The 16,463-nt window shown below is 37.6% G+C and overlaps 1 pseudogene; it reads left to right on the top strand.

Moving 5' to 3' along the window:
* The window catches only part of LOC110654867 (uncharacterized), a 39,850-nt pseudogene that overhangs the window by 22,108 nt on the left and 1,279 nt on the right, over window positions 1-16,463 (top strand).

The following is a 16,463-nucleotide window of genomic DNA, read 5'->3' as shown; positions in this document are numbered from 1 at the left end:
TTTCAATTCCATGCCACATTGGAGAGTCTTGTTCTACAAAAGCTCTATGTGATTTAGGGGCCAGTGTTAGCCTTATGCCCCTTTCTATCTATGAGAAGCTCAACATGGGAGATCTAAAGCCAACCCACATTTCTCTTCAGTTAGCTGACAGAACAATCAAGTATCCTGAAGGGATTTTGGAGAATGTGCCCCTGAAGGTTGGAAAGTTCTATATACCTGTTGACTTTGTCATCTTGGACATGGAGGAAGATTCCAATATTCCAATTATATTGGGGAGACCCTTTCTAGCTACAGCAGGAGCATTGATTGATGTGAAAGGAGAAAAGCTTACTCTTAGGGTTGGTGAAGAGCAATTAATTTTCAATATTAATAACTCTATGAAGAAGCATCATTCTGAAGCTGATACTTGCTTGAGAGTTGATATTATTGATAAGCTGGTTGAAGAACACTTCAGGAAGAAATATCCAGAAGATCCACTTGAAAATTGTTTGGTTCATGGAGGAGGCATAGACTATGACAACCCTCATGAAGCTGCATATACTCAACACTTAGAGGGAAGTCCACCATTCATTTCTGCTCCAGTTTTTCAACTCATACAAAAGGAAAAAGCAGAATTTAAGCAATCATCATTCAAGGAAGAAGATGCACCTAAGGTAGAACTTAAGCAACTTCCTTCTCAAATCTGTATGAATTTCTTGGCACTAATAACACTTATCCAAAGAATTGTAAATGCAAACTTGAGTACTTTAGAAGTTGATAAGTTGTTAAGAGTGTTGAGACAATTTAGGAAAGTTTTGGGATACACCATAGATGACATTAAGGGAATAAGCCCACACTTTTGCATGCATAGAATCAGTTTGGAAGAAAATTGTAAACCATCTATTGAACATCAAAGGAGGTTAAACCCAAATATGAATGAATTTGTTAAAAAGGAATTTTTGAAGTTGCTTGATGCAGGATCATATATCCCATCTCGCATAAAGACTTGGGTGAGCCCAGTACATGTTGTCCCAAAAAAAGGTGGAATGACGGTGGTCAAAAATGAAAATAATGAATTAATTCCCACTAGAACAGTGACTAGTTGGCGAATGTGCATAGATTACAGAAAATTAAATGTTGCCACTAGAAAAGATCATTTTCCACTTCCCTTCATTGATCAGATGTTGGAAAGACTAGCTAGGCATTCTTACTTTTGCTATTTAGATGGATATTCAGGTTTTTTTCAAATCCCTATCCATCCAAATGATCAAGAGAAAACCACTTTTACTTGTCCATATGGAACCTTTGCTTATAGAAGGATGCCATTTGGGTTGTGTAATGCACCAGCCACTTTTCAGAGGTGCATGATGGCAATCTTCTCAGATTTCATTGAAGACATAATGGAGGTTTTTATGGACGATTTTTCTGTTTATGGATCTTCATTTGATATATGCTTGGCTAACCTTTCTAAAATTTTGCAGCGATGTGCAGATACTGACCTTGTGTTAAACTGGGAAAAGTGTCATTTCATGGTTCAGGAAGGGATAGTGCTTGGACATTTGGTGTCTAACAGAGGAATAGAGGTTGATAAAGCCAAAGTTGAAGTGATAGAGAAGATGGCTCCTCCTACCAATGTCAAGGGAATTCGAAGTTTCCTAGGACATGCCTGGTTCTACAGACGCTTTATTAAGGATTTTTCTAAAATAGCTAAACCTTTGTCTAATTTGTTAAGTAATGACACACCATTTGAATTTGACCAAGAGTGTTTGGATGCCTTTTGCAGGTTGAAGCAAGCTCATCATCGCACCAATCATGCAACCACCGATTGGAGCCTACCTTTTGAAATTATGTGTGATGCTAGCAACTATGCAATTGGGGCTGTTCTTGGTCAAAGAAAGGACAAAAGGCTTATGCTATTTATTATGCTAGTAGAACACTGGATGAGGCTCAAACAAATTATGCAACAACTGAAAAGGAATTTTTGGCAATTGTCTTTGCATTGGAAAAGTTCAGACCTTACATTATTGACTCAAAGGTAGTTATATTTTCAGATCATGCACCATCGTGTATTTGCTCAGTAAAAGGAGGCCAAACCGAGGCTCATTAGGTGGATTCGATGCTACAAGAGTTTGATTTGGAGATTAGAGATAAGAAGGAGCCGAAAATGTAGTTGCTGATAATCTTAGTAGGTTGAAATTGGATGGTGAAGAATTGGATGAAATCCTATTGATGAGTTTTTCTTGGATGACCAACTTTTCTCTCTTGTTGCTAAACTACCTTGGTATGCACTTTGTGAATTATCTATCTTGTGGAGTTTTACCTCTAGGTATGACATGGCAACAAAAGAAAAGTTCTTGCATGAGGTGAAGTTTTATAGATGGGATGACCCTTTACTCTTTAGGAGGTGTTGTGATGGTCTAATTAGAAGATGTATTCCTGAAGAGGAAATCCAGAGTATTTTGCATCATTGCCATGCTTCTGATTATGGAGGACATTTTGGCATCTCTAAGACAGCTAGTAAAATTTTGCAAGCTGGTTTCTTTTGGCCAAATCTTTTTAAGGATGTGAGGAAATTTGTGTTGGATTGTGATAAATGTCAAAGGAGTGGAAATTTGTCAAAAAGAGATCAAATGCCCCTAAATAATATTCTTGAAGTGGAATTATTTGATGTTTGGGGAATAGATTTTATGGGGCCATTACCTCCTTCATATGGTAATAGATACATCTTAGTTGGGGTTGACTATGTGTCAAAGTGGGTGGAAGCTATTGCAACTCCAACTAATGATGCTAGAGTGGTAGTAAAATTTTTGAAGAAATTTGTCTTGAGCAGATTTGGAGCTCCTAGGGCTATAATTAGTGATGGGGGTTCCCATTTTTGTAATAAGCAATTTGAGAGCTTAATGAGGAAGTATGGTGTAGTGCACAAGATAGCTACTCCATACCATCCTCAAACTTCAGGACAAGTTGAAATTTCTAACAGAGAGCTCAAGCATATTTTGGAGAAAACAGTGAACAATTCTAGGAAAGATTGGTCTATCAAACTAGATGATGCTTTATGGGCATATAGGACTCACTACAAAACCCCTCTAGGAACTACTCCCTTTAGGTTGGTGTATGGTAAGTCTTGTCATTTACCTGTGGAGCTAGAACATAGAGCATATTGGGCCATTCAAACCTTGAATTTTGATCTTAAGCAAGTTGGTGAGAAAAGGTTGTTACAACTTAATGAGCTTGAGGAATTGAGGATGGATGCTTATGAAAGTGCCCGTATTTATAAAGAAAGAACTAAAGTTTGGCATGATAAGCATCTGAGGAAAAAGGAATTCAAAGAAGGTGATTCAGTTTTGTTGTTCAACTCAAGATTGAAATTGTTCCCTGGAAAACTCAAGTCAAGGTGGACTGGTCCATATAGAGTTTCTAAGGTTTTCCCTTATGGAGCAATAGAAATTTGGAGTGAAAACTGGGAATTTTAAGGTCAATGGGCATAGATTGAAACATTACATAACCGAGACCCAATACTAGGAGCAAGTCGTTACAAGCTCTCCAATCCCTCACCTCTTTTCAAGAAAATTCATGAAGAGTCCAATAAGGACTATACGTGAGCCCTCTTGGGTGGCAGCCGAAGGCCTTTTATTTTGCTTTTGTTGATTGACTTTAATTTTCATTAATTTTGTTTTTATCTTAACTCTCCCCAAATTCAATTTTTGACAGTGTTAATTTTTGTCTCTTGTAGATGTAATTCATCAAGAAAGGTCAGAACTGTGGGAAAGTAATTCTTAACTTGAAAAAATTTTGTCCTTCAAAAGAATCGATAAGTTTTTGCCGCATAACCTGTGCGTGAGCTGCATCTGTTTATGCAGAGGAATGTACATTCTGCAGCAAAATGGCTTATGTTTTTGATGAGGCTGGATGTATTTAAATGGAGGAAGGTTGGTGAATCACTAAAGTCGTAACTGTTATTGCAAAGGAAAACTAAGTACATTCTGCAGAGCGTAAAAATAGAATCAGCAGATCACTTGTGTTTTTGGTGAGGTTGGGTGAATAATTTTCTAATATTTGTGCTTCAAATGATATTATGGTGGTAAGTGAGTCATTTTTTGCAGTTTCGAGCTCCTTTGGGGTTGTAGGATTCAAGGTAGAAATGTTGCATTTTTCTTGGCAAATCTTGGAGACTTCATTTCATCATGTGTGGTTAGATGCAACTTCATACAGATTTTTTTTATGGAGTTTTATGTACTGAATGTTGATTTGCAGAATTTGAGTCAAAATGGCATAGCTCTCAAAGGTCTTTTACGTAAAATCCATTTTACATGCTTGTGTGATGCACTTTTGATGAACTTTGAATATATTGATGTGTTTTTGATGAAAATTTCTCATGGTATGTGTTTCCTAGAATTATATTTCATCATTCTCGGGTATTTTTCACACTTGCAATTCATGTTCTATTGCATTCTTGATTTTGTTGAATTGCGCATAAGCAACTGCATAGCTTATGCGATCCTGCATAACCAAAATTCTTGCCATTTTTCACCTTTATTGCAAGTGCATAAGGAGAGTGCATAGCTTATGCAACTCTGCATAACCTCATTTTGTCAAATTTCATATCTGTTAAAACTTGCATAAGGTGAGTGCATGACTTATGCACTTCTGCATAACCAAAAATCCAAAACTCCAATTCTGCCGAAGGTTGCATAAGCAGAGTGCATAACCTATGCACTTCTGCATGACCAGAAACCCAGAAAAATCATTCTTGCCGAGGGGTGCATAAGGAAGGTGCATAAGTTATGCACTTCCGCATAACCAAGAACTCCAAAAATACAACCTTGCCGAGACCTGCATAAGCAATGTGCATAGCCTATGCACTTCTGCATAACCAAAATTCTGAATTTCAAAACCTGCCGCAGAGTGCATAAGCAGAGTGCATAGCTTATGCACATCTGCATGACCACCAACCCAAATTCAAAAAAAAATTGCCGCAGAGTGCATAAGCAGAGTGCATAGCTTATGCACATCTGCATGACCCAATTTTCTGAAAAACCATTCTTGCCGAGAGATGCATAAGGGGAGTGCATAACTTATGCACTCCCGCATGACTTCGCTCCTCACCATTTCAGGGTCACCGAAACATGCATAAGGACAGTGCATAACCTATGCACTTGTGCATAAGCATTTCTCTGAAATTTAAATCCTTTTGAAACATGTACAAAAGAGTGCAAGGTTATGCATAAATCATTTTCCCCTTATGCGCCTCCTACAACCCGATTCAAATTCATTTTCAAAGAAAGAACATTCCCACCACCTCCACTTCCCGACTCTTGAACCCCACGACCGCCTCTTCAACCTTCATTCTTTCCTGCATTCTCGCTGCCTCTCTCCCATCTTCTCCACCAGCGCTCTCATCACGAAAACCCTAAATCCCCCTACATTTCCATTTCCCCCTATCTCTTCTCCAATCGACCATGGATTCCCCTCCACATTCCCGCCCCGCCTCTCCTCTCGAAGTCTCTCCATTGTCTTCGATACACCCCCCTTCCAATCCTCCACCACAAACGACACCACCACCACCTCCACCAACCACATACAAACGCAAAATTAGGTCCAAATCCGTGCGACCCATGTCCTCTGCTCCTCCTCTGTCCAAACGCAAAGACCCACCCACCCCATTTTCGGAGCCACCTCCTAAAAAGCCAAAAGCTCCAGCCTCTACACCTTCTTCCAGTAAAAAGACAATTTCAGCAGCCCCATTTGTATCAAAGCTACCCTGGCCTCTCCCTGATACAATTCAAAAAGCCGCTTTCAAAAGACTCAAAGATAGAAGGGTACAACCTACTAGGTATATATCTGCTGATGCTCTACAATCTCTGGGTTTATTTGACAATGTAGTTGCATTACTTGACGGTATGGGTTGGACAGAATTTGTGCATAAGCAAGAGGTAGTTTATCCAATTCTAGTTTTGGAGTTTATTTCTTCATTCTCTGCTACCCTCAACTTGCATGATGTAGACCATAAGCCAATTATGACATTTAGATGATTGGGGCTTTATAGATTGCTTCCATTGTATCAATTTCATAGCATTTTTGGTTTTGCAATTGATGGGTTCTTTAGAGTACCACATACTGGAGTAGAGGTAGCCAATAAGGGCATCTGGAATCCTGCCCAATTTTGGAGAATCATAACAAACCAACCTCAAACCTTCTCTGCTGGTAGGTCCAAAACATCCCAAATCCTTGACCCTGCACTTAGGTTTATTCATAGGCTGATGGCTAGCACCATATTGGGCAGAGGGACTAGTTCGTGTCAGGCAAATCTGAACTATTTATGTTATGGTGTGCATTTCACAAAGTTAGGGTGTCTCCGTGTTACTTTTTTGCGAACATGTGTTGCATATTGCCACCAAATCCATTGGTGACATTGTTTTGGGTGGACTCATCTTACATAGCCAAGCATTTTGGCTTTAATCTCGCAGAGCACTCAATCCCAAAGACTTGAGGACACTTCCTATTTTGATGTCGCACACTTAACCAAAACAGGTTCCATTTATCATATTTTGATACTGGCCACCCTGCAGCAGAAACTGAGCCTATTGCACAACCAGAAACCCAACCTTTCACACCATTCCAACAGCACCCTACTACACCTACCCCACCCCCTCACCCAACTCAGGACACTCCACTACCTCTGCTCACCCCATTCCTCCTACAATGAACCTACCTCATCCACAAGACCTCCTCCATTCAACACTAAAGCCTTATTCACCTACCTTGACAGCTTAGTGATGATATCTACTTTGTGGATAGGAAGCTTGATGGTCTTGATACACTAAAGGATCGTCATGATCAACTATTTGACCTTGTCATGGAAACCAGGACAAACAGAAGAATCAAGGAGATGGTGAATCAACTCTTGTTCTTTCTTGGCATGCCACCCCCACATCCATCACCTCCTCATGCACCATCATTTAGACAGCCGGCAGAAGCCACCAGCCGCTTAGCAACATCCTTGGACAAAGGAAAAACAATAGACATAGATTAGTGTTTAGTTTACTTTTGTTCAATCTTGTAGGACCTTTTCTTTGTAAATATGTTCAAACATTTATAGTTTGTTTTGGATTTTGTTGATTTGTTCTAAATTAGTTTCTTTTAAATTCTGTTTCCTTTGAAGTTTTATTGAATAGCTATTACATTAGTCTTCTTTGATTTTTATTGCACTTATTGCCTTTTTGTACATATTTGCCCATACTGCCTATATTTCCATACTTTTATCATGGTTGTACATTTCCCTTGCAAATTCCCATGCAAAGCTTTTTGTATACAAGCATACTATGAATTTCTCATGCATAACCTTTGCATAGCTCAGGCAACTCTTTCGCTACTTCAGAATCGCATGTGTTGTATGTCCCTTATGCAACTGTCCTGCATAGCCTATGCAACATCTATTGCCTCTTATGCAGCACCGCATGGCTTATGCACCTTACCTATGCACATGTTCTGGACAGCACTTAACTCTGCATAACCTGTGCAGCTTTTTATGCATCCTTTAACTTAAATTCTCATACCGTGTAACTCTTTCTTTTTGTTCTTATTTTTACAATTCTGGTCAATATTATTTGCTTTGAGTTTTGGATATCTATCGCTTGAGACATTGAGGACAATGTCTAATTTTGAGTTTGGGGGTGCACATTTTGATTTTTTAGCTTTATTTTTCACTTTTTGAGTATAAGAGCATCTCATCCCATTTCATTTACATATATTGTAAATATTTTACATATACATCCATACATACATATTCATTACACATTTATACACACATTATACATCACTTAGAAATTGTACAAATTGCATACAAATAGGCTTACTCCATTTAGTTCATGCATTACTCATTTTAGGAATCATACACCATGCATTAAAATCTTTTGCCAAACCCGTGAGTATTGAAAATGTGCCTATGAGAGTGATTTGACTCACCTTTTAGTTGGGTTTGTGGATTGAAAGTTTCCTAAAAGGTGCAAGGTTTTGAAGTGTCTATCCCTTGCCTATATCTTCTTAGCCAAAAAGCCACCCAACTAGTCATTTGGAGATGGAAGTGTTTAGAGGGAATTATTGGATATAAGGTAGTCAAATGATGTCTCACCAATCCTAGAACAAATTTTCTAAACCTTTCAAGGCAAAATACCAGCTTGTACTTGAAAAGAGAGATGATTAGGCATTCTTTGATTTAAACCTTCTCATTTTAAACCTTTGGCCCTTTTTCCCAATTAAAATTTATCCTTGCAAACCCCTTTGAGCCTTTTTGTCCCTAATTTTTCTTGAAACCCTTATTACTACCTAGCCAATGAACCAAACACTCCAACCCTTTTCATGAGAATAATTATTCATAATATTAGGTACATAAAAAAAAAAAAAAAAAAATACAATAAAAGGGAGAAGAAATACTTGTCACCTTGTAAAAGTGCTAGTATATGTGCTTTTCACTATTGCCATTCAAAATGAAAGAAATCCACCCAAAGTATTAAAAGAAATGAGTTTGGGGGTGGCATTTTTAGGGACAATCATCAAAAGAAAATACAAAATACAAGTTAAAGTATCAAAATGTCCCTCCATTTTTATGTGTTTTGTAAACTATGCTAGCACTTGACAATCCTCATTGTGTATTCTTCTCTCCCATATAAAAAAAAAAGAGAAAAAGAAAAAAATATATAATAAAGTGTACCTTATGTTTCAAAATTGAAAATATTCTCATGCTTTGAATCCTTTTTACCTATCTTTCTTCTTAGTCTCATTTTGAACCCCATGGCCCCACTACATCCCTAAAAAGACCTTTGATCTCTTGATAGTACTTGCTACATTAGTGGAGATAGGAGTAGGGAATTTGCCTATGGGATTGGAAAACTATTCATCTATTCATTCAATTCTATCATTCCATGTTGAGATACTTTGGTTATCAATTGTCCTAGAATTCTTTTTGAGCATGACTATCTCTTTTGATTGGTTGGTTTGGGGATTTGAATGATAATTGACTTGATGGCTAAGCGGTGAAAGCTTGGATAAGCATTAAATTCTTTGCATTTTGAAGGATGGGTATATGGATTGTTGGTATGGCTAAAGGTGTGTTAAGTTACCTTAATGAGTGATTTTCATAACTCTTTGGATAAGGCACCCTTAAAAACTTTGCACCACATTTTAAAGTTTGCTTGAGGACAAGCAAAAGCTTGAGTTTGGGGGTATTTGATGCACATATTTTGCATAGTCATTTAGGTCTAATTTCACAATCATTTTATTTGGTTATTAGTCATTTTTAGCTAATTTCATTAGTTATTTAGTTAGTTTTCCATAATTGTCAACTTTGGATTAATTTGTAATTTTTGCTTTGTTTTGTAGGAAAAATGGTGTTTTTGAAGGACTAAAGAGAATTTTGCCATTGAGGAGTGTCTTCTACAGCAAAAGATGCCAAAAGCAAGTTTTCAAGCTAAAATATGCATAGACCAAATCAGGCATAACTTGCCGCATAAGCTATGCATTAGCATAAGGAGGAAGAACACTGCTCTGAATCCAAATTAAATGTGCATAAGGAGATCGCATAGCTTATGCACATTCTCACCTCCTTATGCAGATTCACGAAATTGTGCATAACCTATGCACTAAGTCATGCAACCGCATAAGTGACCTGTAACTGGAAATCAGATAAGGGATCGCATAACTTATGCACCACTTATGCAAATTCCCATAAAGAGTTCATTAATGAGTCAAGGTGAGATTCCCTCAAATAATTCCTCCTAGAACATACCATTTTAGGGATCCTTGTCAGAAAAATGCTATAAATAGTCCCATTTTCTCATTTTAGAAGTGGGGCAAGGAGCAAAGATTGAAAGGAGGAGGCTAAGCAATTTGAGCAGTCATTTTCACCTTCCACACCATTTTTAACCAAGATTTGCAGATTTCTTCCTTGCTTTACATTTTTCCATATTTCTAGTGTTTAATTTCTTACTTCTTAGCTTAGATTAAAGCTTTATTTCCATTTAAACTCATCATAGCTTGTAAGCATTATGGATAGTGAGTAGTTTACTTTTGATTCTGGAGTAAGGGTTGTAATATTTGAGATATTTTGTGGATTTTGATTGGGTAATCCATATTTTGTGGTCTTAATGAGTTTTATTCATTTCTTGTATGCTTAATGACATGCTTAATGTAGGATCCCATTGAGTAATGTTCTTAATCCATGGTTGAAGCACCGAAAGGAGAAGACCTTGTGATAGATAATCAGGAAATTGGACTTAATTAACTTAGACCTAGAAATAGGCTAAGGATTAAGAGGATTAACAGATTAATTAAAGAACTTAATGGGTCTTAATTAATTCTAAGTCCACGAAAGTAGGATTAGTTTGATTAAGGCACTCTTTGTCTCACTCGAAAGGGAATTCAAAGGATTTAAGGATTAATCTCCTTAAAACTCATAAGTTTCATAAGATTGGACAACCAATTTAAAATCCCAAAATAGCTCGAATATGAAATCCCGAACTCCGGAATCGCCTTTTTACCATTGTTAATTTCTAATCAAATTTAATCATTTGCCATTTTAAATATTGCCATATTTGAACTTGCTTATTTCTATTTGATGCAAATCTTAGTTTAATTAATACATTGTTGAATAGAATATTAAATTTGCACATTTAGATTTCATACTCCATTACCCATTAATTCATTATTTTAATTTCATAAATACTTCAATTTAGTCAACTTTTATATCGAAAATTCAATCATTAACACAACTCCTCGTGGGATCGATATTATTCTATACTACTTGTACGACCCGTGCACTTGCGGTTGGGACGCATCACTTTACAGCTCAGCAAAACCGTTTTACTTATTTAATAATCTTCCCGCCAACATAACTTATCTAATCTCGACCGCGCCCCCCCGCCCCCCCCCCCCCCCCCCTTCAAGATGGAGATAGGGAAACCAATCCCATCTTGGATAAGAACTGATGGAAAAGAGATGAATTGAGGGGTTTGGTGAATAAATCTACTAGTTGGGTTTTTGCACCAATATGTGAAGTGGAAATAAACTTGTTGATGACCTGTTGTCGAACAATGTGGCAATCGATATCGATGTGCTTGGTACATTCGTGAAATACCGGATTTTCAAAAATGTGAACTGCTACTTTATTGTCACACATGATAGGAATTGGTAAATGAAGGAAATTTGTAAATCTCTTAATAAGTAGGAAAGCCATTGCAATTCACAAATCAGAGTTGCCATGTCGCGATATTCACTTCACAAGATTTGCTAACCATAGCTTGCTTCTTTGTCTTCCATGAAATGAGAGAAGAACCAAAAAAAATGCAATACCCCGTAACAGATTTCCTTGTCATAGAATAGGTAGCTCAGTCAGCATCACAATAAACACGTAATTGAAGCTCTGTTTAGAAGGGAAGAACAACCCCTTGGCAGGAGTACCTTTCAAATATCGAAGCAAGGCCATGAAAGCATCCCAGTGTTGTTGATGAGGTTGTTGCAAAAATTGACTCAAATGTTGCACACTAAAAGAAATATCAGGACGTGTTAAATGGAGATACAATAAACATCCCACAATACGTCTATACTTTTCTGGATCAGCAATTAATGGTTCAGTGTCATCTAGCTTGAGAGACTTGGACATGGGAAATTCTTTAATCTTGGCATTAAGCATTCCAGCATCATGGAGAATGTCCAAGATGTATTTGCGCTGAGAAAGAAATAACCCATCACTAGAACGAGCAATTTCAACCCCAAGAAAATAACAAGCATGTCCCATGTCTTTGATAGTAAATGACGTGTGCAAATAGCATTTGACATCAATGATATTGTTCTCATCTACTCCAGTAACTAATACATCATCAACATAAACCAAGAGTGCAAGAAACTGAGTACCAGAACCTTGAGTAAATAGGAAACTATCATGTGATGATTGAACAAAACCATAAGCTTGTAGTTTTGAAGTCAGCTCCTTGTTCCATTGTCGGCCTGCTTGCTTAAGGCCATAGAGCGATTTTATCAATCGGCATACTTGTCTAGGTTGTGCCTTATCATACCCCTCAGGGGGTTTCATATACAACTCTTCATCGATGAAAACATGGAGATAGGTATTGTTTATGTCAAGTTGGTGAATAGCCCATTCTTTAGCAGATGCAAGAGCAAGAAGAAGTCAAACAGTAACAGTTACTGGAGAAAAACTGGCAGTATAATCCAACCCCGTCAATTGGTTATATCCTTTAGCTACCAAGCGAGCTTTGTACCGCTCAACTGTACCATCAGAATTGTATTTAACCTTGTAAATCCATCTGGATTCAATGGCTTTTTTATGAGGTGGTAAGGACGTAAGCTCCCAAGTCCCATTATGTTCCAAGGCAGTAAGCTCTTTATTCATTGCCTCAACCCAATAAGGGTCATCCTTAGCTTGTTTATAACTGGTGGGTTCGGGAATCATAGAAACATTTGCAAGGAAATTCATATAAGAGGGATCAAAAACAACAGAATTTGTGAAAGATGATAATGAAGACAGGGAAATATTACCTGGTGGAGGAAATGGTACCGATGAACCAGTAGTAGTTGATGAGCTGGAATCATGACATGAGGTATTAGGTTGGACGTGTCCACAAAATCTTGAAGCCAGGATGGTTTTATGATAGGTCTACTACTGCGACGAACAGGTGGTGGGGAAGGTAGCTGATTGACAAAATTAGGTTGTGGGATATGACACGGACTAGGAATTGAATGTGGGGATTCTGGAATGTTGGAAATGGAGTCTTGAGCAATATGTGGTAAGGACAATGTAGTTTGTTCATATGAAGACAATGTCTCAGGTTGTGGTAAAGGTATAAGGGGCTATACATGATCACTGGGAGGAAAACTGAGCGTGTGAGGTTAAGAGAAAGGGAAAATATTCTCTTTAAATGTAACGTCTCTGGTGGTGAAAATGGACTTGGTGTGAAGATTGTACAGCTTATAGCCTTTTTGACCTGGGGAGTAACCAAGGAAAAGACAAGGATAGGCTCTTGGGTCAAACTTTCTTTTATGAGGTAAAGTGTTGGTGGCAAAACACAAGCAACCGAAGGTTCTCATGAGTGAATAATCTGGATTGTTGTGATACAATAGCTCATAAGGAGATCGCCATCCTAAAATTTTCATGGGGAGCCTGTTAATAATGTAAGTCGTTGTGAGCAAAGGCTCTCCCCAAAATTTAGATGGTATAGAAGACTGGAACATCAATGAACGAGCAACCTGTAGCAGGTGATGATGCTTTCTTTCAACGATGTCGTTCTGTTGTGGCATATATGCACATGAGCATTGGTGTATTATACCTCTATTTTGGAATAATTGAGTGCATTCCTTATTGAGAAATTCATTGCCATTATCACTTCGTATAACTTTTACAGAAGTATCAAACTGATTAGCTATCATATTGAAGAGGACTTTGAGAGTAGAAGACACTTGGGTCTTATCTTGTAAAAGAAACGTCCATGTGGCTCGACTATAATCATCCACAATTGTTAGCATAAAACTTGCTCTGGATATTGAAGGTGTTCCATACGGTTCCCATAGATCAGTATGTATAAGTTGGAAAGGTTTATCAGCATGTGATGAACATGTAGGAAAAAGAAGACACTGTTGCTTGGACATTTGACAAATGGTACAATCTGTGACTTGTGTTGCATGTGAAAGTTGGGAAATGTGAGAGATTGTAACACGTGAGGCATGACCCAATCTGTTATGCCATAATTGGCCATGAACAAGAGAGACTTTATTTATATCAACACAAAATGTGTTTGTTTTATTGCAACTTTGCTCAGTACAGGTAGTAGGTATAGAAAAGTTTGAATCAGTATGATTGTTTGGTAGTTGAAAAGAAGACTTGTCCAACCTATATAACTCTCCTATCAATCTCCCAACAGCTACAACTTTCTTAGTCCATCGGTCCTGCAATAAACAGTAGGTAGGAAAAAAAATTACAACTATGTTAGATGAAGCTGTGAGTCTACCTGCAGATAAAAGACTATATTGAAAATTAGGAATACAAAACACATTTGTCAAGGAAAGGGTAGGGTGTAGAGCAATAGTACCTATTTGGCTGACACTTTGTTTTGTACCATCGGGTAAAGACACATAGGTTTGTTTATTTGCTAGTTGTGAGGATGTAAAACGTGTGTGATCATGGGTCATATGTGTGGAAGCTCCTGTATCTATGATCCAAGAACCATCCCAATTATATTCAGTACTAAGGAGGGAATGATTGAGAGCCATACCTGCATATCCAGAACAATTCTGGGTAACATCTTCAACATTCATCTTGCCTTTCATATACTTCGCGACTTCATTATGCACAGCAGTAGAAAACTCCTTTCCCCACTCTATTGTTGGCACATCTAATGGTGTGTCTTGAAGAGTCATATGAGCTTGCCCTTTTCCAAATTTCTTTTGTTTGAAATCTTGAAACCAATCTGGATATCCATTCAATTTGAAGCAAGTTTCCCTTACATGTCCACTTTTATTACAATAGTTGCAGAATCTATCATCCTTCTTATCTCCTTTACGAGTCTCACTACTTCTAGCATCCTTCTTCCCAAAATTATTTTTAGCCACCATAGCAACATTCTCATTCACCTGTGTCATGGAACCGTGAACTTCTCGTTGTGTTTCAACACTCAAAGTCATGGAATAGGCTTTGTTAACATTCGGTAATGGATCTTGAATAAGAATCTGATTACGAACATGATCGTAATTCTCTCCTAATCCAATCAAAAATTGTACAAGCTTATCACCTTCGTCCATATCAGCAATCGCCTTTACAGCTTCACATTTACATCCATTACAGGTGCATACAGGTGTAGGCCTTAAACAACTCAACTCATCCCATAGCCTCTTCAATTTTATAAAATACACCATTAGTAACATACTCCCTTGAGTAAATGAAGCAATTTCACGCTTGATATTGTATAAGAGAGTTCCATTATTAACACCAAATCTTTGTTCTAACTCATTCCAAAGATCCTTAGCAGATGGTGTATACATGAAAGATTCAACTAATTCCTTTGAAATAGAATTTAAGATCCAAGATATCACCATGCAATCTACACGCCTCCATTTCTCGAACAGATTGGAATTATTTGGTGGTTTTTCAACCTTTCCAGTTATAAATCCCAATTTATCTTTGGCACATAACGCAATCACCATAGAACGACTCCAGGTTAAGTAGTTCATGCCTTTTAAAGGAACACTTACCAATGATAGACTTGGATTATCAGAATTCTGCAACTTCAATGCTTCATTAATGTACTGATCAGCCGCATCCCTTACTTCGCTAACGTTATCAGATTCCATATCATCGAGAACAAGGAAATTTTAGAAAGAAACTGTCTCCTTGATCAGTTTGATCGAATTTAGTCTGCAATGTGGCTAAAGAAAACCGTCATCTACACAGAAAAGGCAAGCTCTGATACCATGTAATAGTAAACAGAGGAAGAAAAAATATATGGAGAAGAATCTAAAAACTGCCTTTATTAATCTGCTACATTTTGTATATATACATGATGGGCACGCGTAAATGCCAGATTGTTCTCTCTAACAAACTTGTAACCATCCCTTTACAGCTCAACAAAACCGTTTTACTTATTTAATAATCTTCCCGCCAGCATAACTTATCTAATCTCTACATATTGTTTTTTAGAATCTTGCTTAAGTGAATCCAAACCATGATGTTTTGCACAGACTAAAGACTTCTGGAGAGAGGCACGAATCCTATCAAATCTTCACCATCCAAATGTAGTAGCATTTTCTGGTGCAGTTCCTGATGGGCCTGGAGGAACAATGGCAACCGTAACCGAGTATATGGTTAATGGATCATTGGGGCATGTCTTGCAAAAAAGGACAAGTGAGTTATTAAATATTTCTTTTATTTCCATTTACCTTCATTTCAATAGACTTATGATGGAGCCTTCACCCTGCAGAGCACTTGATCGTCGTGAATAGCTTATAATTGCACTGGATGCAGCTTTTGGCATGGAATATCTACATTTGAAAGATATTGTTCATTTTGATTTGATGTGTGACAATTTGCTTGTGAATTTGAGGGATTCGCAGCGACCCACATGTAAGGTATATGATTCCAGGAAACTATTTTTTTGCACTCACAACAGTTTTCTTCTATATTTGAAAATATAGCATTTCTACAGGCTATTGCTCTTTTCTCAGTTGTGATTTGTTTATTCACCAATCGATAGTATGCAAATACATGGTATTGTTTACCCAGGGAAGTTGTCTACTTTTCAGGTTGGAGATTTTGGATTGTCAAGAATTAAACGCAATACGCTAGTATCAGGTGGGGTGCTTCGAACCCTCCCATGGATGGCACCAGAATTACTTGATGGCAGCAGCAACCGAGTCTCTGAGAAGGTTAGAACCTTATTAGAACCTTAGGAGAACATCTATAAGTTTCTATCATGGAGTTTGAT

The sequence above is a fragment of the Hevea brasiliensis genome, chromosome 15 (assembly GCF_030052815.1).
Source record: "Hevea brasiliensis isolate MT/VB/25A 57/8 chromosome 15, ASM3005281v1, whole genome shotgun sequence".
NCBI classification, from domain to species: Eukaryota; Viridiplantae; Streptophyta; class Magnoliopsida; order Malpighiales; family Euphorbiaceae; genus Hevea; species Hevea brasiliensis.
This window is presented reverse-complemented; position numbering and strand designations above follow the sequence as displayed.